The following is a 27,616-nucleotide window of genomic DNA, read 5'->3' on the forward strand; positions in this document are numbered from 1 at the left end:
AAACACCTACCCATACAAGGAAATCCACAGTTCCCTCCAGGAATGACTCATGAGACCTTCACTTATTGGTCCTCTAAAGGCTTAACGGATATTATATCCTTAGTTGATCATAGATCAGGCACTCTATGCTCATTCATAGAGGTATCCCAACAGTTCCATCTACAATCACATCACATTTTTTATTATTTTCAGCTGGCAAATTTCACTAAATCTCAGCTAAGGGGGGACAAGATGGACTTGGCAATAAAACATAATCTGTACTCTATCTCTTCAGTGTATCCTCAGCTCCTGCACCACATTTCTTCCCCATTCAATGTATCCCTATTTTGACTTTGCTCCCATTGATACATTTATGTCTTTTAAAGGCCAGGAGAGTCATATTGCAGGCCTGGACCTCCCCACAAAGTCCAACATTATTGCCTGTCAAAAAAGACCTGAAAACACTCCTGTACTTGGAAAAATTAGATGCTATGGTGCAGAATTTCAGACCCACCAAACGTTTTTTCACTTGTTGGAGGGTATTTATTGAACATACCTTTTCATTAAAAGAAATTGGGCACCTTATGACCTCATTTCAATTTACTGCTTGGTATGCCAAGTTCAATCTGGCTAACACCCTGGGCAAACTTAGAGTACCTGACTCTCCTCCTGCTCTGGGGAATGACCCCCACACCCCAAGGGGATACTCACTACACCCATCTTGTAAAACTTCAGATTATGTCAGGGATTGACCTCCCACCTGTTACTAGGCCTCAATGTTTTCTTTCTCCTATCCCTCAGGCTCTATCCCAAGATTCAGCCTGTATACAATATAGTGATTTGTACAGCATCTGTCCTCTGTATGAAATTTATATTTTTACTCAGGACGGACGTAGGGTCTCAAATCCAGAAATCCAACATTTCCAAACATAACCCAAATGGCAAAACCTTGTTTTGATTAACTAGTCTGGTAAGAGACATTATGTATTTGTTCTCTGCAATATTACTATTGAAAAACCAATTCTCATTTGGTATTATACCTATAGGAACGCTTATGGTTGTTATTGTATTGTTATTGTATTGTTTACAAATCTAGATTGTGCCATGTCTCTCCAACTTGATTGTACAGTGGAACCTCAACCTACGAGCGAACTAACGTGCGAGTTTTCCGAGATACGAGCAGTCGCTCGGACGATTTTTTGCTTCGGCACGCGAGCAGAATTTTAAGATACGAGTTCGAGGCGCGCGCAGCTCTAAGTGTATATTTTCAAGGCGCACGCAGCTCAGAGGGTATGAGTCACAGCATCCCATCTCCGAGCCTTTCTCTCTCTCTCGCTGTCTACACGTGATTGAAATCCCAACTTCTAACTTTGTTGTAACCATGGCACCAAAGAAAGCAAGTGGTAGTGCGAGTACCGAGAAGAGGAGGATGATGTCCCTCGAAATAAAGCTTGAAATCGTCGAGAAGCATGAGCAAGGCATGCGAGTAAAGGAACTGGCCAAGCACTACGACCGTACAACGTCAACGATCTGCACCATCTTAAAACAGAAGGAGTCCCTAAAGAAAATTAAGCCAGCCAAAGGTGTCAAGATTATTTCAAAGCGCCGTACAGATGTGCATGAGAAGATGGAGAATCTGCTGTTGGTGTGGCTGACGGAAAAACAACTTGCCGGAGATACCGTCACCGAGGGAATAATCTGCGAGAAGGCGCGCAGTATTTTTTCAGATTTACAACAGCAAACCCCAGGCACTTCAACGGAGGAGGAATCCTTTAAAGCCAGTCGGGGCTGGTTTGATAATTTTAAGAAAAGGACGGGGATTCACTCCGTTGTTAGGCATGGTGAGGCAGCAAGTGCTGATGTAAAGGCAGCAGAGGAGTTTGTGAAAACTTTCGCAGAATTCGTCGAGGAAGAAGGATACATCCCTCAGCAAATCTTCAACTGTGACGAGACAGGGCTGTTCTGGAAGAAGATGCCGAGGAGAACATACATCACCGAAGAGGAGAAGAGGATGCCAGGACACAAACCTATGAAGGATAGGTTGACCCTCGCCCTGTGTGCCAATTCGAGTGGTGACTGCAAAATAAAGCCGCTACTCGTATACCATTCGGAGAACCCCAGAGCCTTTAAAGCACACAAGATAATAAAGGAGAAACTCCATGTTATGTGGAGGGCAAACCCTAAGGCGTGGGTCACCAGGCAGTTCTTTATCGACTGGGTAAACCTTGTGTTTGGTCCTTCGGTGAAGAAATATTTGAAGAACAACAACCTGCCCCTGCGAGCCCTTCTCGTCCTCGACAATGCTCCTGCACATCCACCACAGATCGAGGAAGAAATACTTGATGAGTATAATTTTGTGAAGGTTCTCTACCTTCCTCCAAACACCACCCCTATTTTCCAGCCAATGGACCAACAGGTAATATCAAATTTCAAGAAACTCTACACCAAGCACCTGTTTCACCGTTGCTTTGAGGTGACGGAGAACACAAACCTCACCCTTCGAGAGTTTTGGAAGGAGCATTTTAACATAGCAATAGGCCTCAAAATCATCGATATTGCCTGGCAGGGGGTTACGAAAAGGACCTTGACCTCTGCTTGGAAGAAGCTGTGGCCTGAAAATGTGGCTGAAAGAGATTTTGAAGGGTTTGAGATTGAGGAAGAAGAGGAGCCAGTGGAGGAAGAGATCGTGTCCATTCGTGGCAAGACTATAGGTCTGGAGGTGGATGAAAGAGACATCGAGGAACTCGTTGAGGAGCACTCCAAGGAACTTACGACTGACGAGTTAAAGGAGTTACAAGAGCAACGGCACACAGAAGCATTAACTGAAGCTACTTCGGAGGGAGAGGAGCCAGAGATAATCAGTACAAAAGACCTCAAGGATATTTTGGCAATGTGGGAGAGGGTGGCAGGTTTTGTTGAAAAGAACCATCCTGAAAAAATTGCAACGAGTCGTGCGACAGAGCTTTTCAACGACACGTGTCTACGTCGTTTCAGAAACATTCTCAAAGGGAGAATGAAACAGACTTCCTTAGACATGTTTCTTAAGAAAAGGCCTTCAGCTCGAAGTGAGCAAAGTGTGGCAAAAAGGCCAAGAACTAGTGAAAGTGAAGAGAGTGATGAGAATTAAGCGAAAACAAAAATCATCTCCAAGGTAAGTAAATTGTATACAACCCTATTATATCTTCATATTTTCTTTCTATTTTGTTTTTATATAATATTAGTTATGTAAAAAGCTTTTTTCCTTATGAAATAACAAGAAAAATGAAAAATATGAGGTGCCATTTTGAGGGTTGGAACGGATTACGGCCGTTTCCATTATTTCTTATGGGGAAAATTGATTTAACGAGCGAGCATTTTGAGTTACGAGCTCGGCCACGGAACGAATTAAACTCGTAAGTTGAGGTTCCACTGTATTTGGAAAAAAGTTTGTATATGAAAATGTGAATAAAAATGATTATAAAAAAAAAAATAAGGAAGCAAAGAAACATCCAATAGTGCAGACTGCAAGTTTATTTCCACTCACATGTTAAAAAGTTCATAGAGGCATGTCACAGGCTATTAGCATACTTGATTTTCCAAAATGGCATTTAAGCTTTGCCCAGCATGATGAGGTCACTGCCTGTCTGATGCGCTGTACCCCTGTCAGCTTTCTCAAAGGCTCCTTTTATGTCATATTGGAAGCGCTTCACCAGTATTTGATTTTGAAAAAATAACTATTGTTTGTATTTCTTTTACAATGCTGCTGCTAAAAAAAGATGAAAGTGTATGCTCTGACTATAGATTTGTATTAAGAGGCAATGTTAAAAGCTGCATAAAAGGTTACCATAGACCAGAAACGACACATACTAATATGCATTATCTTCCATTATCTTGCACTTAAGTGATAAACATTCTGAGCCCAAGTCCCTTGACTGAAAGGGTTAATAGTTCATTAACTTTTGCTTTGTGCCTACTAACTGGTTTATTTTACATACAAGATGTTCCTGTGGGATTTGAATGCTGTTATCTATGCACATATTTCTTGTTTTGAAAAATTGCAGAAGTTACTACCCTGTTGCATTTTTGTTATGATGCACCATGTAGTGATTTACTGAAATATCTATTCTGTATTCTGATTGGTGCTTTATGGAAACTGCCTGAAATATGCAGTGCTATAATTTATTACTAAAAACTTGATAAATAATAAAGAAGTCAAATTTTGCATCACACACCTAGATGTCTGATTTGCATTATTCCCAAAGTACTTTGAAACTGAATGTTTGTGTGCCCGTATTTCAAAATAGCCTCTGGGCTGCGGTAGCACGAGCAATTGTCCTCTGGAGCATTGGGATTAAACAAAACCTAGGTTGATTTATAAGAAATTTGTATATGTCCTCCCTACAATCATACAGAATAGTGTGTTAAGTGCTTATATACGCTTGCAACTAGAGAAACTATTAAGAGGATGTATTATAAGTCTCTGTAGGACTGCAAGACACACCACCTACTCAGTGAGAATGGATCAGCTCTAGAAAAATCCCAAACACTAGCTAATGAGACATGTAAAGAGTATGTCGATAGGGTGTCACCTTGGGATTATAATTATGTTGTCCCGTGGGTGGACAACCTGGCGGGTTGGAGTTTGACAATGGGTACTGCCAGTCCTTTACCCAGAGATGGGTACAATGATGATTTTCACATGGATATGATAAAGGGGCTATGTTTAGGGAACAAAACTGCCTTTCCTTATTTTAGTCCAGATCCTGAGTGGGATATGAAATATATGAGAGAGGGAGCGTTGAATTGGTTGAAGTATACCCCAGGATATAAGCACCCAACATCATCCCTTCTGCCCCAGTAGCTAAACAGAGTAATTATCCTTTTCATGACACTTTCTTGATGCCTGCTGCTGCGCTTCCGGATTATGCTCATCTGTACCCTAAGCTCCCTAAAGCAGGTCATAGATGGGTCGAAAGAATAATCAGCCAATTTTCGGATCGTTAGTGGGTGAATTGGTCAGTCGTTTTTCGTGATTTTGACACATTTTTTTAATCGGTCATTTTTACTGATTAAAAAAATGCGCATGAGCCGTGACCTGCAAGAAAAGAAGAAAAAGAAGAAGATGAAGACAAAGAAAAAGAAGAAGAACACCTGTATCTATTTGTATCTGTTTCAGATACAGATGTTTCTATTTGAATACAAATAGATACAATGTTGCAACCGCAATATTTTTAAATGTCAAATATAATAGCGGTGTCCCTGCAGAGAGCTCCGCTATTATATTTGACATTTAAAAGTATAGCGGTTGCAACATTGTATCTATTTGTATCCGAATAGAAACATCTGTATCCGAAATGGATACAAATAGATACAATGTTGCAACTTTGCTATACTTTTACATGTCAAATATAATAGCAGAGCTCTCTGCAGGGACACTGCTATTCTATTTGCCGGCCGTAGACGGGACGAAAATCAGCCAATTTTTTTAACAATGGTGGTAATGTCGGCCAACTGAACGACTGATTTTTTGGTTTTTTTTAAAAAAAAAACTTCCGTTTTTCTCCCCGTCTATGGCCTGCTTTAGGATGAAGATTATTTGTTATGACATTCATTACACTCTGCCCCAGCCCATGAGCCCCCACCATCTCCCAACGATCAAGGAGGCAGTTTGGCATTGATCGATGGTGATGGGGAGGATTCTTCGGAAGAAGCGTCAGGTCAAGTTTATCAATGCGTGAAATGAATGAGTGGAAAGAAACAAAAGTTAGATTGGGGAGGACATTAGACCAGATTCAGCAAACTATGGCTGCTCTGACGCCCAGGACCAAGAAGGAAAAAAGTAAAAAAGGCAACGTAGTAAGCAAGGCAATGAAATCAGGTGGACAGACTTTTACCTTTACAGGAGTCTGCCAGTCTTGTTTTGACTATGTTAGAGCCGGCCATGCTCCCACAACAACAGTTGCTCAAAGAGTTACAGTACACAGCCACTACAGACAATATTAAAAAGATTTGACACTGGACAAGAACGATCCAATGTCCAAAGAGGGGATCATAGGGATACCTCAACACAGTGCATTGGTGCTTATTGCACAATTTCATGGCATAGGGCATAGAGGATGGCAGATGAATTTGCAGGAAATTAAAATGTGTTTTTGTATACATAATTTGTCACAAGGGGTGCAAGATCAGTTAGAAAGGTGTGTTATTTGTTTAAGGCAGGGGTGGGAAAACTGCGGCTCTCCAGCTGTTGCAGGACTACAACTTTTATCATGCTTCGGCAAGTCATAGCTGTAACTGTCAGTTTTGTAATCTTTGCAATGCCTCATGGGAAATGTAGTTCCACAACAGCTGGAGAGCCGCAGTTTGCCCACCCCTGGTTTAAGGAACAATAATACAGGACAACAGCATGGTCAACATGACCATCTTCCTTCACCGCAGGGTCCTTTTGAGGAGTTACAGATTGACTTTTCACACATGTCTAACAACAAGAGAGGTAAGTGTCTGCTGGTTATAGTGGATACATTTTTCGAAATGGCCAGAGGTTTTTATCACCAACAAAGAGGATGCCTCCACTGTGGCCAAAATGTTGTGCAAAGTGACTCAACAGGTAGGCAAATTAATGGTTATTCAGTGGAAATTTCACATCCCTTATCACCCACAGAGTTCAGGGATGGTAGAGAGGATGAACAGGACAATTAAGGATAAGCCTAGGAAGGCTACCGGAGGTACATTTCTTAGGTGGGATACTTATCTGCCCACATTGGTGGCTGAAAGCAGGATGGCACCAAACAAAACAACTAAATTGTCACCTTTTGAAATTTTAATGGGCAGACCATTTCCTACCACATGGACCAAAGGTCTACTGGTGATTATGCGTGGGGATTTAGAGCTGATCCAAGAAACATATGTGACACATCTTATAAGACTTTTGAATGGCATCTATGGTGATGTATCTCTTTCTTTTTCACTTCCCTCACAAGAACCAACACATCCTTTCAAGCCTGGAGACCACGTGGTTGTTAAGCCTTACATAAGCACAAGGTCCCGGACTAACCTTATGGGAAGCCCACAGTGATAACAGCCGTGATACGTGCAGCAGTTCTGATGGTGGATTCTCAGGCCTGGATCAATGCATCTAGTGTAAAGAAAGTCCAGGATTCTCCTCCACCTGAGATGATGACTACAGACAAATAGGGTGAAGCAGATATTGAACACCCTGAAGCAGATGTGTTAGAAAGAATAGCAGGTGATATAGTTCCACTGGAAGACAGAGAAACAGAGACTAATCAAGATTTCGATACTTTTTTATCCACAAACCTCATGGAAAATCTTCCTTTTAATAGGTTGTCTCACAGTGATAGAGTTTTTCCCGATTTGGGTGATTAGTACATGTTATTATCACCCACAGAACTTGATGAACGTTTGCCCGCAGCCCCAAAAGACTGACCCCTTGCCCCAACACAGACATCCATGTGAACTATTAAAGCAACCGAAAAATGTCTGGGTTTATATGGCAAGGAGAGTATTTATTTATTTATTTATTTAATTCAGGTACTTATATAGCGCTGTCAAATTACGCAGCTCTTTACATATATATTGTACATTCACATCAGTCCCTAGCCCTCAAGTGATGTACAATCTAAGGTCCCAAACTTACATTCATACATACACATACTAGGTACAATTTAGACAGGATCCAATGAACCTACCAGCATGTCTTTGGAGAGTAATGAATGTTTCCAATTTCTGTCTGTCAGAAATGCTTAATCCCACCGGTCTTTTAGCTACATGTTTGATAGCCATTCCCACTCCAACCTTGGTTTTGTTGGACATTTTCAGAGTAATGACTTATGATACTGATGTAAGAATGGATGATGTACCATCAATTTCATTGTATGAGTACTGCCGGAGCTGTCCAGACTCATTTAAACGCTGGAAAAATATGACTAGTATAAAAACGTTGAATGTTACCCAAGGAGATGTGTGTTACAATATGACATGTGATTCTGAAGAGATTCCCCGGTGCTGGTATCTAATATTTACATATGGCCCACATAAAACAACCCTATCTCCTCATGATAGGATTTTATGTAAGTCTAATAGAACCTGTATTTCAGTACATAACCCAATGACCTGTAATTATGTGTTATCACAGCCCAGCCACATTAAGCATGTCAAACTACCTTTAGGATGGTTGTTTTCTTGTGGAAATACCACATATTCATACATTCCAGGCAATATTACTGGAGGGCCTTGTACTTTAAGCCGTTTGAGTATGATATTGCCTGAGCATCCTAAAGCTATGGAGAAGGATCTAAGATCAAAAAGGAACACAGAGATTGTATCAGAAGATTGTATATCAGATATTACCCTGTTTTCCAAAGCTGAATACACTAGCTTAGCTGTATCTATTGTAGGAGTACCAACATTGGCATTATATAATGCAAGACCTGTTAATGCTGTAGCATGTTGTATGGCAAAAAAATCTTAATCATACTTCTATGGTTTTGCAGGAATTGTTGCTCGACCTCCAAGGAACCCATAAAGCTGTGCTTCAGAATTGAGTGACTAGATTGTTTACTGCTTAAAGATAATTATGGTTGTGAACATTTTGAAGGAATGTGCTGTTTTAATTTAAAACCTCATGCTACCTCTATACAATTACACATAAAGGCTTTACATGAGTTGGCCTCAGGAATTAAACAGGATGTTGCTTGTAATTGGTGGGACTGGCTATTTTGATGGAGACCTGGCCTAGAAAGTTTGAGGCAAATAATTGGTGGTTTGATAATAGCATGTTGTGTCCTAATTGGAGTGCGCTGTTGTATACAGTGTATTCCCATCTTGGTGACAATGACACATTCAGTAAATCAATACAGATGAAAGATATGAAGGGTAAATACAGCAGTTGCCACTTTGTGACAATAGGGAGGCTGTGAAAAGGCGAATAGTTACCTAACTTTTTCTTTGTGCCTACTATCTGGTTTATTTTACATACAAGATGTTCCCCTGGGATATGAATGCTGTTATCTATGCACATATTTCTTGTTTTGAGAAATTGCAGAAGTTACTACCCTGTTTTATTTTTGTTATAATGCACCATATAGTGATTTATTGAATCTTTATTCTGTATTCTGATTGGTGCTTTATGGAAACAGCCTGAAATATGCAGTGTTATCATTTATTACTTAATAAATTGATAAATAATAACAAAGTCAAATTTTGCATCACACACCTAGGTGTCTGATTTGCATTATTCCCAAAGTACTTTGAAAATGAATGTTTGTGTGGAGGAAGCCAGCATAAATTGATATTCCTAACACTTTGCCTATCCTCAACTACCAGAACCAAAATCTACGCATAATTCATAAACCTTAATTCATATAATTATAAAAGTGACATTAAAGGTATGATTTATGAAATATAATTAAATGGTTTAACACTCTTAATTATCATCCCTTTGCTATTTTGATTGGCTGGGGGAGGGATGAGTGACAGCCTCTAGACGTTCCATAAAAAATGGTGCAAATAAGAATTAGGTTGCCTAGACACTGGAATCCATAGATTACCTATGATTAGATTTTTAATTTATTTTAATGTTGCCTATTGTCTATTATTTGTAATATCTTTTTCCTGAATGATTTGTCACCATTGCACTAAACCAAAACCTAAAGAATCCATGTATCCATGAAGAATGCTGCTATATTTTAATTGAAAGTAGTGGGGAAGTGGTGTTATAAAAAAATATAATACCATTGGAGGGTATCATCCCTTTTGAAATACAAAACTATAAAAAACTGTCTAGGTAATGGGACTTTAAATATACCTCCAAAGATTGCACCTACAGACAATATTGGCTCCTGTCTAAACTGGCCCTAGTATGTGTATGTATGAATGTGAGTTCGAGACCTTAGATTGTACACCCCTTGAGGGTTAGGGACTGATATGAATGCACAATATATAAGTGAAGCGCTGCGTAAATTGACGGCGCTAAAAAAGTACCTATAAAAGTACCTGAAATAATATTGTGTGATTAAAAACAATTGATATACACAGACATCAATGCTACCAATTATTGTATAGTAACAGTAACAGGAGAACTTAAATTGTAGAGTCCTCAGAAATCACTAGTGTAAGTCGATGCATTTTGCGGAAAGCCTGCTTCATAAGGACCTTAGATCTGAATGGGGGGACTGATCCTGAAAAGCCCCACCTGCCTTTAGGGAGACCACAAAAAGGAAACACACGGGCCTGTGGGGCTTTTCAGCATCAGTCCCCCCATTCGGTTGATGACTCATATATTATGGTTACACTACAGGTGACTAAGTTAGATGTGGTTAAACGTATATACATATATTTGTTTGATTGAGGTAAATTGTTTTGGATTGAGGTTCTAACCTTTTTAAAGTTTCAAATTAAGGTTAAATTATGCTTAAATAAATTCCCCCTGTGACAGATCACCTGGCACGCCACCTGGGTGCTTCCTTTAGAGAACTGCTTTTATTGCAGAAGCATCAAAAACAACATGTTACTTGTAATCGGGGTACATCTCACCCTGTACTGCGACGCAGCGCACCACATTGCAATACAGTTCTAGGCATACAATAAATACATTCAGAAATAAATACATTCGCTCAGCGGTATGATGCCTGACGTGATGGGCATGGAGGACGAATCTCCAGACCACCACGTCATGCATAACGCCGCTTACCCCAAAAACTGTAGCATCCTAATATACATTACGTTTCCTAATAATACTAATGCATGCAAAAACAAAAACCGGATATTACGATCAACAATAGGCATCAGGTGTGTGGGGGGGGGGAAAGGGGGGGGGAAGAACACAGGCCCGAAGCTTTATTGAAAAGACAAAGACACGCAAGGGGGAGTAGGGGGAAGGGGAAAATCTTCAGACGTCCTCTTCCTCCTTAAAGTCCATCAAGGAATAGTCTCTGAGCAGACTGAGGATCAGTCTGCAGCAGTCCTCAATGGACATCCTCTCCCGCTGGTGGATGAGGCGCTTTCTGGCGCACCATAGAGCGTCCTTAAAACAGCACAGCACCCGCCAGGCGCCGTCAATGTCCTCCAGAGAAAAAGTCCCACAGAATAGTCCATTCAACACCCCAAAGTGAGTGATGGCTGTCTGTGGTACAAAGTCCTTGAGTTCAGGTTCCAGGGCCCCCAACAGGGCCTGAGCAAATGAGCACTCCCAGAAAACGTGGTGAGACGTTTCCTCGTGGATGATGCAGAAGGGGCAGTGTCTGTATCTGCTCAGGTTCCTGGCATGCATAAATGTCCTGAGAGGCAACCCCCCTTGGATTGCCATCCATGCCAGGTCTTTGTGCCTGTTGGTAAGGATGTTGGAAGAAACATTCCTCCAGACCACCTTGCAGGTGTCTGAAGGCAGGCCTGGAACCGACTCCAAAATGTCGCTGGCTCGGATGAGCTTGTAGATAGTACTGCTTCCTCGCCTCTCGAACATAGGAACAAGGTATTATAGCTGGGAATTGCACCCAAGGAACTGAACTTTATTGAAAATTCACACAGATTTATACCACACAAAATCAGATAAGAGCTTGATCACATTATCCTAAACAATACAAACTTTAAACAGTAATATCATCAGTACATCTAACAGTACATCTAATCAACAGCTAGCAGCTAACAGTAACCTAATTAAACAGTGATTTAATTAACAATAACCTAATCAACAGCCAGCCACCCAGACCTGTCAGGGAGTCCACCCTAGGCAGTCTGGCAAGCACAACTCTGAATACACAAAGTACATTACATATGCTGTCTTTTAGGTTTTTGACTTTCACGTGTGTAATCTATCAACTAGAAAAGTCATCATAAGACAAAACTACAATGTTCCACCAGTCTGGAAAAAGTGGAACTAATTTATCTTCATGGATTTCTTGAGGGAGATTGTTGAAAAATATTTCTGTCCCAAGTGGAGGAGCTTCTCCAACTCAGTCTGCAGGAGGGCCCCATATTTCCTCTAACCATTAAACCGTACAAGATTAATTTTACACCTTTCCATCCACTCTAGAAGGCAGGGGCAGACTGACAACTCATGGGGCCCCTGGACAATAGGGGATCATGGGGCCCCTGTGTCCTTGCCCAAATTCAAAAAAGCCTATGAAAAAGGTACCAGGGGCATCTCATGGGGCCCCCTACTGACCCCGGGCCCTCGGGCAGTACCTGAGTTTCCAAATGGTCAGTCCGCCCCTGCTAGAATGTTAGCTTTATTGCCTTTATTCAGAGAATTAATCCAAGCCTTGCTGTCAACGTTTCCTCACATTGTTGTTCTTCATTAGATAATGATGTTAAAATGTGATCAGAGGCTGAACTGAGCTCTTTTCCATGCTCTGACCAGGAGAAGCAGACAAGAAGCCACTGTCCCAGTTGGGACTGTCACCCCCCCTTTTTTTCCCTCCCTTTCCTCCCTCCCTCCTTTTCCCTTTTGTCTTTCCTCCCTTTTTTACCATTGCTGTAAGTTAAAGCCATCATAAACAAGCATTGTCTATTTCCTAATATGTATTTTTTAAACATTGTTCTAGTGACTACCTTATTTAAATCTGAAATCTAAGGTCCTGATGAAGTGGGCCATCCCGTAAAGCTCATCGACTTACACTAGTGATCTCTGAGGACTCTACAATTTAAGTTATCCTGCTATTATTACTATACAATAATTTGTAGCATTGGATCTGTTTATATCAATTGTTTTTATACTGTTATATTTTTAAATGTAAAAATAAAGATGTCAAAATATTTTTAATCACACATTATTGTATGTATGCGCAACCTTTGGAGGTATATTTAAAGTCCCAGTATTTAGATTAGGTTTTGTATAGTACTATATTTTACCTTCTGTCAAATTCCTATCTGGTGTGACAGTGCATATCACAGATATTTCTTAAAATTTGGAATTGTTACAGCAGATACTGTGAAGAGCACATTTCTGTTAAAACATGTGGTGGAAGCTCTGGGGGTAAAAGGTGACCTGGGTGAGTAAAAGAGAATGACTCAACTCAGAAAGAATTTCTCTTTCAGCTGGACAACCTCCCATATAAACTACCTTGGAGTTAAACTCACACACTCCTATATCACCTTATACACAACTAACCATATCCCTTTATTGCACAACTCAGGTTCCCTAAATGTTTCCCAGGATCACACACCAATATAGTGATTTACAAAAGAAATTATTACAAAATGGCTTCAGCTGGCTCCCCACTCATCAGGATATCCCCTCTAACATGTTTCACCGGTGTGAGGGCTTAATTTGCAGAGGCTTCTCTACTTTTAAGCCCTACACAGGTAAAACATGTTAGAGGGGTTTTGTCAGGAATGGACTTAGCACTGGTGGTGGGACTCACCTGCCGTGTGGGCTGCAGTACCAGAGCTGACCAGTGGGTGCCCTCAGCAGCCAGAAACTCACTTCTGCAATCAGCCAAACCTGGGGCTGATTGCAGAAGGTGTATTTAAGGCATGACCAGGCCTGTGATCTGGGCCTTGGTGTATGTTTTCCCATGAGCCCCTGTACCTGGTATTCTGTGTTCCTGCTTCGTTGCTGACCCTGCTTGATCCTGACCTCTGCTGACCATCTCCTGTTGAACCCCTGGCTTGCCTGACCATCCTTCTGCCTGATCCCCTGTACCGCGCTGCCCATGAGTTACTGAACCCAGCTTGTGAACCTGACGATTCTCTGCCTGCTCCTTTGGTACCTTGCTGCCCGCACATTGCTGACCTGGCCCATCTGACCACGCTAACTACTCTGCCATCCATCCATCCTGCACGGATCCAGCCGTCCCTGCTCACACCTTCTGCCTCTTCACATCAGGCTTTCTACCTGCAAATACCTCTGGCGGATCCCTCTACCACTAGCAGGTGTACTCAGGGGCCACGACCTGGTTCCTGTCTGCTCCAAGTCCATCCCCACCATCAGGGGCCCTGGTGAATAAGCAGGCTGGGACTTAGACTCCGCGCCCTGGGGAATCCTGTCCTGGGGACCACTAGAGGTACCACCAAACGGTCATTACAGAACCCTACGGCCGGCCTGACCATTCCACCTCTCCAGCCCTGACTACGCCTGTGTTCCTGCACCTACTAAGATTAGTGGAAGGTTAGTTTGTTCACTGTGCGTTTATATATATATATATATATATATATATATATATATATATATATGGGTGGCTAATAATAAACTGTATTATTATACTATACCTGAAGCCGGCGTTTCCCTGTGTCAGTCCACACCTTTCTGGTGATTCCTGACATCACACCAAGGCCCAGATCACAGGCCTGGTCATGCCTTAAATACACCTTCTGTAATCAGCCCCAGGTTTGGCTGATTGCAGAAGTGAGTTTCTGGCTGCTGAGAGCACCCGCTAGTCAGCTCTGGTACTGCAGCCCACACGGCAGGTGAGTCCCACCACCAGTGCTGAGTCCATTCCTGACAGGTTTTCTCACTGGGTGGAGAACCAGCTGAAGCCATCCTGATATTGATGTGCAGTCCTGGGAAACATTTGTGGCCATATAGTCGGGCATGTGGTGCCCTCTGGAATATCACATATTAACCCCAATTGCTCCAACAAATGCTTCCATGGCTGCATGACCCATAGGAGACATGGCGCATAGCTGGTGGTCATGTCCCTATTACACAGTAAGATTGAAACCTTGACCAAACAGCAGCACATCATATTTGAATAGCAGCTCCGTTGACACTGATAGGAAGTAGTTTCCCAGAGGTGAAACACAGAGTGTATAACATTGTGGTTATTAAATTAACAAGCATTCTATGTATATGGGACTCATGACTTTTTCATCCTGGAATGAATAGTAACAGTCTGAGGTACCTATGAATTGGCAGGCTTGGAGGTGGTTTGAATTGGTGCATTGGAACACTACCCTTTGGTTAACCCACCTCCTGCGTAGTTTTCATCATCTTTTAACTTCCTTTCCCTTCCTCTTTTTTGTCCGCTATCTTGTCTGACCTAGTCTTTCACATTCATCTGAAAATTCATTATATAATTTTAGTTGCCCCCAGCCCCTTCTGAGCTAGTTAATGAGCATATATGACACAAAATCCACAGACACCGGTATAACATAGCATGGATATCACACTATTTCTTAAAAATCAGTATTTTCAAAACTGAACACATAATATTTCCTCCCACCGTGCCCCCTCCTCCAACTTTTTAAAATCAAAATCAATAGCACAACGATCAGTCTCTCCTCTCATTTCAGGGTGCAAGGGTGCTAGTTGTAATCCTGGACTATAATTTTTCCTTTCAGCCCCCATCCAATCAATGCCCAAATATTGCTGCTTTCACTTCTGTAGGTGGGTGGAAGTTTTTTTGTGTTGCCTAGGGCAGCACAAAACCTAAACACACCACTGCAGTAGTACTCATCGAAACGCATTGGGAGAGGCCTTACATGCTGATGTCACACCTCCGTTTCAGGGAGTCAGATCAGCAGCCATTGTAGTAAGTCCAGACTGCTTGTTTTGTTTACCTTGTGGATATATTTTATATGCTGGCGGTTTTATTAATAAAATACTACACAATATACTTCATCTCAGGGCTCTGTGGTGTGATCTTTTTTTTTAAAGAACGAGTAACTCTGGCGCAAAGGAGTAAAGTAGTGTAAGGGTGAAAAGGATAAAATTTATAAAGTAAAAGATGATAATGGCAATATTGGCATACAAGTACTTTAAAACAGGGTATGTAAATTCATTGGTGTACAATAAGTCCTTATAAGAGTCTCTCAGGCAATCTGCCTGGAATCTATTTAGCACAAAAGACGGCAGCCATCCTTGGAGCAAGCCAGCTCTGTATGCAGGGACAGAAGAGAAGAGACAGGAGGCGCCCGTCTGAGTATAGTAATAACACTGTATTTAATAGCAAAGGATTACAAACACTCACAAAGGAAGTAATAAAACAAGCTCATCTGTGTACATGAGAGATGACCGTTCCTCAAAACGTCCTGCAGGTGCCATCGGTGGTTAGTGCAATAGCAGCTGGGCTGATGGAGATGGTGAGATACACTGTAGTGGTCAATCCTACAGAGTGGTGGGGTTGTAGAGCCAATCCAGTGGCGTTTGTGCAGGACGGGACCTAGTAACCAGCTTGGAACACACACCGGCAGGATGTGATATCACAGGAAGAGGCAGAGGGTCAGTGGGGAAGAAGAGCACAGACGTGGGAAAGTCAGGCTACGCTCCTCTAGAAGTCTGACTTTCCCACGTTTGTGCTCTTCCTCCCCACTGACCCTCTGCCTCTTTCTGTGATGTCACATCCTGCCGGTGTGTTCCAGGCTGGTTACTAGGCTCCATCCTGCACAAACGCCACTGGATTGGCTCTACAACACCACCACTGTCTCTTACCATCTCCACCAGCCCAGATGCTATTGCACTAACCACAGGTGGCACCTGCAGGACGTTTTGAGTAATGGTCATCTCTCATATACACAGATGAGCAGGGGCGGACTGACCATTTGGAAACTCGGGCACTGCCCGAGGGCCCGGGGTCAGTAGGGGGCCCCATGAGATGCCCCTGGTACCTTGTGGACAGGGATGGTGATCAGCTTGGTGTGTGGGGGGGAATTACTGGAACCAAGCCCTTGTATGGCTCTCTCTGCAGCAGCTGAAAGAGAGAGCCATACAGGGGATTGGTTCCAGTAATTGCCTCTCCTCCCACACCCATCACTCTCCTTGTGCACCATACGTTTCCTCCTGCAGGCTAGGCCCCCCCACCCCTGCAGTGCTGCTGGCTTCTCTCTTCTCCTTCCCACTGGTAGCTGCAAGCACACAATTGAATACTTGCAGGAGTGGGAGAAGGGTCTGGTAAATATGTCACATTTACCAGCTCCTTTTTTCCTGAATGAACACAATGAGTGATTGGTACCAATCACTCACTGTGTTCATTCTTAACTGAAGCCTAGCCAACTTTTGTTTTTTTGGGTGGGGCCTGTCAGGTTGGTTGTATGGGGTCCCGTGGTTTCTAACAGCAGCCCTGCATACAGGGGTTTATTTACTAAAGGCAAACAGGATTTTCACTTTGCAAGTGAAGTTTGCATTTTGCAAAATAATTTTCCCCAGAGCTTAGTGAATGTAGTGAAATTTCTCTTTGCAAAGAATTCCTGAACATGTGCAAGGAAAATAAAAAAAAAAAACATAATTTTTGCTTGCACGTGATTGGATGATGGAATTCAGTAGAGCTTCACCTCTTTCGATAAGCCCAGAAGAAAATTCTCTTGCGCAGTACAATTTCCCTTGCAAAGTGAACAGTCTATTTTCCTTTAGTAAATCATCTCCGCAGTGTTCTTTTACACACGCTATAATAGATTTATCTAATTCCTTAGACAGCAGTAAACTAGAGATTAATTAAAAGCACACAGACCTCCTCCTTCTGCATTTACCTTCATATGCAAGCTCCCTATAATTCCCTCTAGGCTAATATAATTTAGTAATACAAGCTGACTTACAAGGATTTTTTCCCTTGTATAAAACTGGCAAAAAAAAGCAAATGCAGCAAAGTTTGAGAAATCTCTGTGGAGGTATCATCACTAACAGCACAAAAGATGTGATATGGAGATGTCAAGAATTGACACGTGAACTTTTATAATTAACTATGTGTACTTTGTAATGTTCTTTTATTTACTTTGTATTACCGTGTTTAATTACTATGATTTGGCCAGGCTCCTAGCAGCAAATGATAGACAGCCGGCTGACTGATTAGATTATGTTCTGCCGAAGTACTCTCGGTGTGGTCCCAGGTACCTCATGAGAGGCTAAGTACAGTATGTTCAAGTGAATTGGCTGTTTTAAGACCTCTGTCCAGAATATAATACATCTCCCAGCTGCCCAGAAAAAGAAGATTAAACCTGATCAATATCTGGGATCATTAAAAGAAAAATGTGCCGCGTTCGATAAATCCGTGTCAGTCGTATATTTTCTTGCCAGCTCATTCTAGTAAAACTGTGACCTTTCATGTAAAACATGAATGATCATTTTAACTACTTCCCTGCCAACCATGTTAACTAGAATTAAACAATTGTTTTGATAAAGTCTGCAATATAAAAATAGAGTTCACAGAGCAGTGGAACGTAGTAACTCCCAGCAGTCAATCAGAGGCCATTTGTAACTTTGTTATGGCTTCTGTGACGCTACATGTTGGGTGTTTATTAATCTTTTGTGGCCACTTTGTCAGCTGTTACTTGACTGGGTGTCTGATAAAAAAAATACTGATATGATTACTTGGCAGATTCTGCACATTAATAAATCAGTTGTGTAGATGTTTAGATGGATCATTTGTCTATTTGTAACTGTTAAGTGGATAATTTGTTGTTATTAACCCTTGTCTAGGTCAGGGTTGCTCTCCTAGTAAGTTTTGATCCTAAATAATATATTAAAGTATATCTAAACCCCAAAAATGTATTTAAGTTTACTTGTCCTTTGATGTGGAGATTCCTGTGATTAACCCAGTGTTTCTCAACTCCAGTCCTCATGGACCCCCAACAGGTCATGTTTTCAGGATTTCCCTCAGATGAAACAGCTGTGGTAATTACTAAGGCAGTGAAACTGATCAAATCACCTGTGCAAAATAATGGAAATCCTGAAAACATGACCTGTTGGGGGTCCATGAGGACTGGAGTTGAGAAACACTGGATTAACCCAATGTTCACACCTAAGCGTTTTCTGCAATTTTCCTATGGGACAGGTTCACATCTCCAGGTTTTCACCCGGTGTGTTTTTTGGAAAGGGTGACTTTTTTTAAAGCAAAACATTGCATTTTTGGTTCTATAGACCTCAATGGGAATGCTGCAGAAAAGCATGTATTGCATTTTTGCTGCGTTGTTGCTGTGTTTTGCATTTAAAATCTGTCTAGCAAAAAGAAAAAAATGTAAAAATTAAAAAGAAATGCAAAACACATCAAAAACGTGGCAAAATGCGTCAAAAACGCAAGTGCAAAAACACAAAGCAAAACGCAATGCAGAAACGCCTCAAACGCAACCTGCATAAGTGTGAACCTAGGGTAACACACTTCCTACCTCTAGGTGGTTATGCTTCTCTTCTGTATCTATGGAGGAAACCATGGTCGCCAGTAGAGATGTAAAATTTCCGTAAATTTTGATGTCATAAGAAAAAAACATTTTTTTTCCTGTTTTTTTCCCAGAAAAAATTTTAGTTTTCAGAAAAAATTTTAAAAATTCAGTGTGGAGTTACAAGTTACAGTATATTTTACACTGGGAATGTGAAATGCAGTGTATACAAAAGTATAATGTCTGAAATAAAACTTAGCACCAACAGCAAACAAAAAGGTATGTAACTGGCATTATTTGTGTTGGTAGAATATGGACATTTGGGGTTGTAAGGTCCACTTATTATTTAAGCCCCATAGCAATGTTTAACTTTTGAGTGGTGATTTAAAGTAGTTGTAAACCTCAAACATGAAATATGAACAAAGCATATCCCTTTATAGTGCATACTTGTCTCAATCCAGAACACTAAGTGACATTTCTGTCTGCTGCTTCATTCCTCTACTGTCAGCATGAATCACTTCTGACAAGTTTTCTTGACACCAATAGAAAAATGGTGACGGGAGGGAGCTTCAGCAGATTACAGCCTCAGCTCTGTTCTTGTGTGCTATGTGAAGGGAGCTGTATCCCTTCCCTCCAATCAGCTCTCAGAGCTCTCCTCACTGAGCTCTGCATAATGTGACTTCAGCTTTCTGATAGCTCAGACAAGCTTTTTAAATTCTGGACTTTGAACGGATGTAGAGAAGAGAATGCTGAAGATAGACAGATACAACTTATGTAGGAGGTATATGTAACTGTAATCTATCCAATTTTCTGGACTACTGCTATCATTGCCCATTTCTTCTTCCTCTACATATTTGTCATTTTTCTCATGGACTTCTAAAATCTTAAGGTTTGCACTGATTGAAACCCCACCCTTTCACATGTCAGTTTGTTTCTTGATCTGGTTTGAATATTACCAAACAGAGGCAGCTCTTGGGCAAATTAGGAGGTTGCCTAAGGCCTTGCGCTCACAGGGGCCTCGCAGCCATCTAATTTGCCTAATACATTACCCCAGTTTTTAGCACTGCAGCGGGGCTTGTGAGTCTGCTGAGCGAGCACCAGCAGTCCAGCGGGAGGCAGTATCTTCTGTTCAGCCTGTCATTTGGGCTGTCAGCACTTGTCCTCAGCCTCCCTGAATGGCTTTGTCTCGGATCAATGAATAAGGAACATTGGCAGCTCTGTCTCCCCCCACCGCCCAACTGGGAATCTGTGTCTGGGAGCTGGTCGGGTGCACAGTGCACTGTGCTCTCTTTGGCTGTGCTGCCCTGCAGATTCCCCCCTCCTGCACTGTCACAGTGACTGTGTCACTGTAGAAGCAGCAGGAAGGAACAACAGGAAGAGCCACAGGGCAAGAAAGAGTGAACGGCAGCTGATCTGCCTCCTGTTAATTATGGAGCCAATGGGCGCTGTTGTAACCCACCCCATTCTCCAGCCCACTACCTTAGAGAATAAATTGGAGCTATGCTGGAAAGAGCAGAAGTGAGCAGGAGAAGGTAATCAGGATAATGAGCAGAAGGAAGAGATTTTTACTGCAAGGGTCCTCTCTCCTTCCCTCCCTCTATCTCTCTCCCCCTCTTTCTCTCTCCCCCCCCCTTTCTCTCCCTCCCTCCTTCTCTCTCCCTCTTCTATCCCCCCTCCCTCTCCCTCCCTCTTTCTCTCTCTCCCCCTCGCTCTCCCTCCCTCTCCCTCTATCTCTCTCCCTCTTTCTCTCACTCTCTTTCCCCCCCCCTTTTCTCTCCCTCCCTCTCTCTTTCTCTCCCTCCCCCTCTCTCTCTCCCTCCCCCTTTCTATCCCCCCTCCCTCCCCCTCCCTCTCCCTCTCCCCCTCCCTCTCCCTCTCTCTCTTCCCCTCCCTCCCCCACTCCTCTCTCTCTCTTCCTCCCCCCTCGTTTCCCTCCCCCCTCTCTCTTTCTCCCCCCCCCTCTCTCTCTCTCTCTCTCCCCTCTTTCTCTTTCCCTCCCTCCCAGTTTGTATGGGAAAAGGTGAAGGGGGGTAAGGGGTAATATAAGGGTAGAAGGGGAACTCTCCCTGGGCTTGTAGGTCTGTCTGTACCATCCTGATTCATTTTCCAGGCTGTGGGCACTCAGTCTGTACTGACTCAGGGTTTGTCAGTCTTTGGGGTTTTGGAGCATCTCCAGGTATGGGGTCAGTTTGTAGTCTCCCTGCAGTGACTGGTAAACAGTTTCTTGGAGTTTTTGTTTTTTCATTTCTCCATTCCCCAACATATTCTTCTTGGGATTCATACATTATGTTTGTATATTTGATATTTAGTCAAACCATATTGTTGGGCTTTTGGGATGGACAAGGCACTGATAAGTTGTTGCAGGCCACATGGTTTTGACTGGTTCTTATAGGTCAGTAAGGCCTTATAGTGGTGTGAGTTAGGACTGCTGTTTTGTAGATGACCCCGCTATGATAGCTCCCTCTTCTGTATTGCGAGAAGTAAAGGACATCTGCCCAGCTCAGAACGACAAGCACTGTTGGACTTGGAGGAGGTGCTTGCAGAATTCCAGATGAAAGATTTCTGACAGTCTGGAGTCCCATTTGGATTGGTCTGAGTAGGTGACAGGACCCCAAACTTCACTGCCATAAAAAAGGATTGGGGTGATAACATGTTAGAAGGCAACATGTTTCTATATCAGACATTTATGGATTCTTACTGCCAGGTTATCAAAGAACCATTTGGCTTGTTGAATGTCATCTTGGAAAGTATTTACAACAGGACGTGTGTAACAAAAGGCTGCAAACCAAGATCTTTGTCCTGGGAGTCCTGGTGGAGACAACAACATACTTCCGGGAGGATGGCTGGGGTAATACTCTACTTCCTAATGAGTAGGGAGGACCGCCCCTTATGAGTTATGGATGTTTGCTCATTGGACGGAGGACTACACAAGGCAGGTCAAGGGTGTGTGTGTGTGGGTGGTGCCTGAGAGGGCTTTTAAACACAATTCTGGCTGAAGGGCACCACTGATGGGCACTTTTGGGGCTGGAATGATTATCAGTGTAGATGTCCTCTTTGACTTGCTGGTTATCGACAGTACTTTTCTCATGCTGTGGCAACGTGAGGTAAGTGCTGCTGATAACCGGCAACTGTATTTACCTTGTGATCAGCTGTTTCATTGGACACAGCCTTTCACGTGGTAAAAGACCGCTGTGATTGTCCTTTTACCTCATCATGTGATCAGCTTTGTCCGTAGGACACCGCGATCACAGACAGCACCGGTTGGGCACTGCGGGGGGTGCATTCTGGGAGGACATCATATAATGCCCTCCCAGAACTGGACAACCGCGCTATAGCTGCCATTCGGCTATAGCCCGGTTCTCAAGTGGTTAAACTGCCTGCAAAGTTGCACATTTGTGCAATGTATAGAACCTGCTTCAGCAGGACTCCTATTTTTTTTCTAACCACTTGCCCTCCAGAGGATTTACCTCCCTCCCTAGTCAGAACATTTTTTGCGTTATGGCGCTGTGTTACTTTAACTGACAATTGTGCAGTCATGCAACGCTGCACCCACATGAAATTTACGTCCTTTTTTCCCATGAATAGAGATCTCTTTCCGTGGTATTTCATTGCCTTTGCGTTTTTTATTTTTTGCACTACAAAAAAAAGACAGACAATTTTGAGAAAAAAAAAAACAATATTTTTGACTTTGCTATTAAGCATGTCCAGTAAAAAAATGTAAAAAATTAAATTTCGTCATAAATTTAGGCCAAAATGTATTCTGCTACATGTCTTTGCTAAAAAAAATCCCAATATGTGTAAATTAATTGGGTTACCTGAAAGTTATAATGTTTACAAATGGCGGCATATATACTGGGCTTTTTTTTTTCACTTTCTACTAGTAATGGCGGCGATCAGCGACTTATAGCGGGACTGCGGCAGGCATTGTAACACTGGGGGGAACTGACTTGGTGTCACCAGTGACACCAATACAGTGATCAGTGCTAATAACACTGACACTTGTACTAATGGCACTGGGCATGAAGGGGTTACCATGTGGGGCAATCAAAAGCGTTAACTGTGTGCTTTGTGCTGTTTTACAATGTGTGCTGTGTTTGTGCTTCCGGAGCTGACAGGGAGAACTGTTTTGTTTACTAACAATCCCCCCCCCCCCCGTTGGAGATCCTCGGTAAATCACGGGTGCCAGCGAGTAATCTCCGGCCAGGACCTGGTGAGTGACAGTTGCGGCCGCGTATGGCGACGCGGGTAGGGAGCGCGCGTGCCTACCTGGGAAAGCAAAATCACGTATATATACTGTACGTGGTTTTGCGCACAACTGATGCCCTTTAGCAGTATTTCTGCTGTGGGGCGGAGCTGAACCAGTTAAATGACATTTTTATTAAAAAAAAAGTGTGTTTATGCCTGGTAGGAATTTTAAGGGGAACCCCACATCCTCAAAAATGGGGGAGAGCATGGGGTCCCCCTAAATTTCTACCAGACCCTTGATCCGAGCACAGGCCTGGCAAGGAAAGGGGAAGGCGAACAAGTGCCTCCCAGCCATGCCTTACCAGGCCACGTGCCCTGGGTGCCTGAACATTGTAACCCCTTACAGCTACTCATAACTGCTGTTAAAAATTGTTAAACAGTTTGAGAGAAATTGTAAACAATTTATATTAGATGCCCCTGTCAAACAGGTGCAGAAAAATTGGGACTTGGGTGTTGGTGGCGCCTGAACACTGTAACCCCTCACAGTTACTCTTGCTGGGCACAGGAATGGGCCCTGCTGCTAAAAATTGTTAACAATTAGATAAAAATTGTAAACAATTTAAATTAGATGTACCTGTCAAACAGGTGCAGAAAAATTGAGCCTTGGGTGTTGGTGGTGACCTAAACCAAAAACATTGTTGGAAGCTAGCATAATCAGGATTCAGGAATAGGATAGGCAGCATAGGCAGTCTTCAAGGGATCCCAGATTCCTAACAAAAGTTAATCAGTTACATCAGCATAAGGGGTTTGATAGCTGCTGTTCCAGAACTGATTCATCTTGATAAATGCCAGCTGGTCAACAGAGTCTGTGGACAAACGCACACCTTTATCAGTCACAAAACCTCCAGCAGCACTGAATGTCCGTTCGGAAAGCACACTGGATTCAGGACAGGCCAGTAGCTCGATGGCATATTGAGCACGTTCTGGCCAGTGATCCATCCTCCATCCTCAAGACCCAGTAACCCAGTGGATGCTCATTTTGAAAGGTCTGCTCTTGCCCATAGATAATCCTCCACCATGTGATGCAGACACTGCCAAAGGGTGCTTAAATCTAACAGCCCTGGGCACTGAGGACTAAAAAATAATTTAAAGGCATCTGTCAGCCGGCCGCCTACTTCACCACTTTTCCATTGACTGAACAAAGCCTCGGAAACACATTGTCCAGGTAACCTCCAAGTGTTTGGAAAGGTGTTACACAAATTTTTCTTCAAGGCGTTCTCAAGGTGTTTCATCCTCTGCTCCCTCCATGAAGGCAGGATGAGCTCTGCAACTTTACCCTTGTAACATGGATCAAGAAGGGTTGCCAACCAGTATTGATCCCTCTCCTTGATACCAAAAATCTTTGGGTCCTTTTACAGGCTTTGCAGAATCAAGGAGCCCAAGTTTGAGGAGGCATGGAATTCTGAGTTCTCTGGGTCACTGAGGATGACACTGTCAGGAACTACCTCCTCCCAGCCATGTACTACTCCTGGCTGGGCTTCTGGGGACTGATATCCATCCCTTGAAGACTGCCGTATGTTATGCTCTACTTCTATGTGCCACAATTCTCCTCCTCTTCCTCCTCCTCCTGTGGGTTCTGTGGCCTCGCAGGACTAGTATCTGCATAAAGGGGGCCTTGAGAGGAAAGGAAGTCCTCCTCTTCCTCCGACTGTTTTGCTTCAAGTGCCCTGTTCATAATTCCACACAGCGTGTGCTCCAGCAGGAAGACTAGAGAGGATAGTGTCACTAATGCATGCATTGTGGCAGCTGACCATCCTTGTGGCCTCCTCAAATGGTGATAGGTAAGTGCATGCATCCTTTATCAGGAGCCACTGGGGTGGCGAAAAGAAGCCAAGCTCCCCTGAGCCTGTCCTTACTCACACAGGTACTCATTGATGGCCCTTTGCAGCGTTTGCAGCTGCTGCAACATTGTTAATGCTGAGTTCCACTTGGTCGGCATGTCACAAATGTGGCAGTTGGTGGACAAGTTGAATTCCTGTTCAATGTCAGCCAGCCAAAAACTGGCCATGTATGACCACTGGAGATGGCCATAGACTTGTCTGGCCTGCCTCAGAAGATCTTGTAATCCTGGGTACCTGTTCAAGAAATGCTGCACCACCAAATACAGGCTGTGAGCCAAGCATGGAACATGTGTCAAGTGTCCCTGACGGACGGCGGAGAGAAGGTTTATGCCATTGTCGCATACAACCATTCCTGGATCAAGCTGCCATGGTGTCAACCACCTCTGAACCTGGCCCTGCAGAGTTGACAGAATCTCTGCCCCATGTGGCTCCTATCCCCTAGACAGACCAGCTCAAGCACCACATAGCATCTTTTAGCCTGACTACTTCCGTAGCCCCTTGAATGCTTAGGGAGCACTGCTGGTTCAGAAGACAATTCACCATAAGAGGCCATAGAAGATGAGGAAAGGGTGGAGCAGACAAATGTGGCAGAATCACCACCAGCTCTTTGGAAGTGTGGTGGTGCAACAAGCTCCAGCACTGAACCCTGTCCTGCATCCTTAGCAGCTCCCAGCCAGGTGCGGACTGACAACTCATGGGGCCCCCGGGCAATAGGGGATCATGGGGCCCCTGTGTCCTAGCGCACACTCAAACCACACCCAAAAAAGCCTATGAAAGGTACCAGGGACATCTCATGGGGCCCCCTACTGACCCTGGGCCCTCGGGCAGTGCCCGAGTTCCCCGATGGTCAGTCCGCCCCTGCTCCCAGCAGTTACCTAACGTGCCGTGAAGGAAATGTAATGTCTGTGACCATGCCTGCTGGACCACGTGTCAGCAGTAGTGTGGATCTTGCTGCTGACCGCCCTGTCCAACGAGGCCAACACATTGCCTTCCACATGATGGTACAGAGCTGGAATGGACTTATGTGAAAAGAAATGTCTTTTCTGAACATGCCACTGTGGCACAGTACATTCCGCAAATTCACGGTAGGGGCAGAGTCCACCAGATGGAAATGCAGCAGTTGTAACGCTAGCAATTTGGACAAGCTAGCATTTAGACGCTGAGCATGTGGATGGCTGGGACAGTATTTTTTTTTTTTTTTTTACGATTCAGCAACTGGGGTAGCGAAATTTGCATGGGGAAATCAACAGGTGGTGTACTGCTAGCAGATTGGATGCAAGGACCTGTGGCATCCATTGCTATACCATCACCCCTCTCAGTGAAGGCTATTGAGAAGACTTGAGGTATTATAGTAGGGGTAGATGTCCCAGATGAGGAGCAAGGAGAATTCTGCACTTTTTTATGATGTGGGTCTTTCATTCAAAAAATAACAAAGAAGAAAAAAAAATGTGAACAGCAGTGACGCAAAAGTGCTGTAAAATAACACTGATACCACTACACTGCTCCACAACACCGCACTACACTGACTAAACTGACTACACTCTCTCCGAACACACCATTAACTAACCTTGCCTAACTAACTCCACCAAAACACTACACAAGGCTCAAGGCTGCTGTGTAAGCAGCCTTATATAGTGTGGGGAAAGTGATTGGCCAAAGTCACCGAGACTTTATCCAATCATGGCTTTCATAGTGAATTCAGCTATGATTGGCCAAAGCATTGCAACTGACCTGTGGTCAGGTGCAATGCTTTGGCCAATCACAATGCACTGTGAGACCGCAGTGCATTGTGGGGTGTGGTGGGTGAATAGCCTGCTGAACACCAGTGATGTTTGTGTGTTCACTGAACACACGAACACCCAATGTTCGAGTCAAACTTATGTTTGACTCGAATATCAAGCACATTCCTACTCATGATTTTACTGAGAGGACGAGAATTAAAAAACAATCTACTGACCAGACTATAAGGAAACATTATGCTGTGATGGTGGAGAACATTAATAAGAATCATTTAAAGGTTATAAAGATAAACTAATTTATCAGAAAATGTACCCTCTTACCTGGCAATTAGGCCCGAGAAGACAGAAACTATCATCTACTGCAGCGGTCACTAAATGGAGGACCGCAGTCTGCGAATGGCCCCAGCAGCACTGCCGCCTAGACCGCCAGCCCACAATGACAGATCCACCGCTGAGCAGGGCGGCCATCATGGCAACATGACATCACGTGTGCGCCCCTTTCAGCTCACTGTCTCTCTGGCTCCTGCTCCCTGTCTGTACATTTGTGTCTAGAAAGGATTCCGGCAAGCTCCTGTCTGCCCTCAAGGTAGGGTGTAGTCTTACAGGGGCACTCTGATGGGCACATTGAATGTTAAGGGGCACTGTGATGGGCACAACATAGAATGTGCCCATCAGGGTGCCCCTTAACATAACGTGCCCATCAGAGTGCCCCTTGACATAAAATGTGCCCATCAGCATGCCCCTTATTTTATGTTAAGGGGCATACTGATGGGCACATTTTATGTT

This window comes from Staurois parvus, unplaced genomic scaffold, assembly GCF_062004578.1.
Source record: "Staurois parvus isolate SC_StPar_1 unplaced genomic scaffold, SC_StPar_1.0 ptg000450l, whole genome shotgun sequence".
Taxonomy (NCBI): domain Eukaryota; kingdom Metazoa; phylum Chordata; class Amphibia; order Anura; family Ranidae; genus Staurois; species Staurois parvus.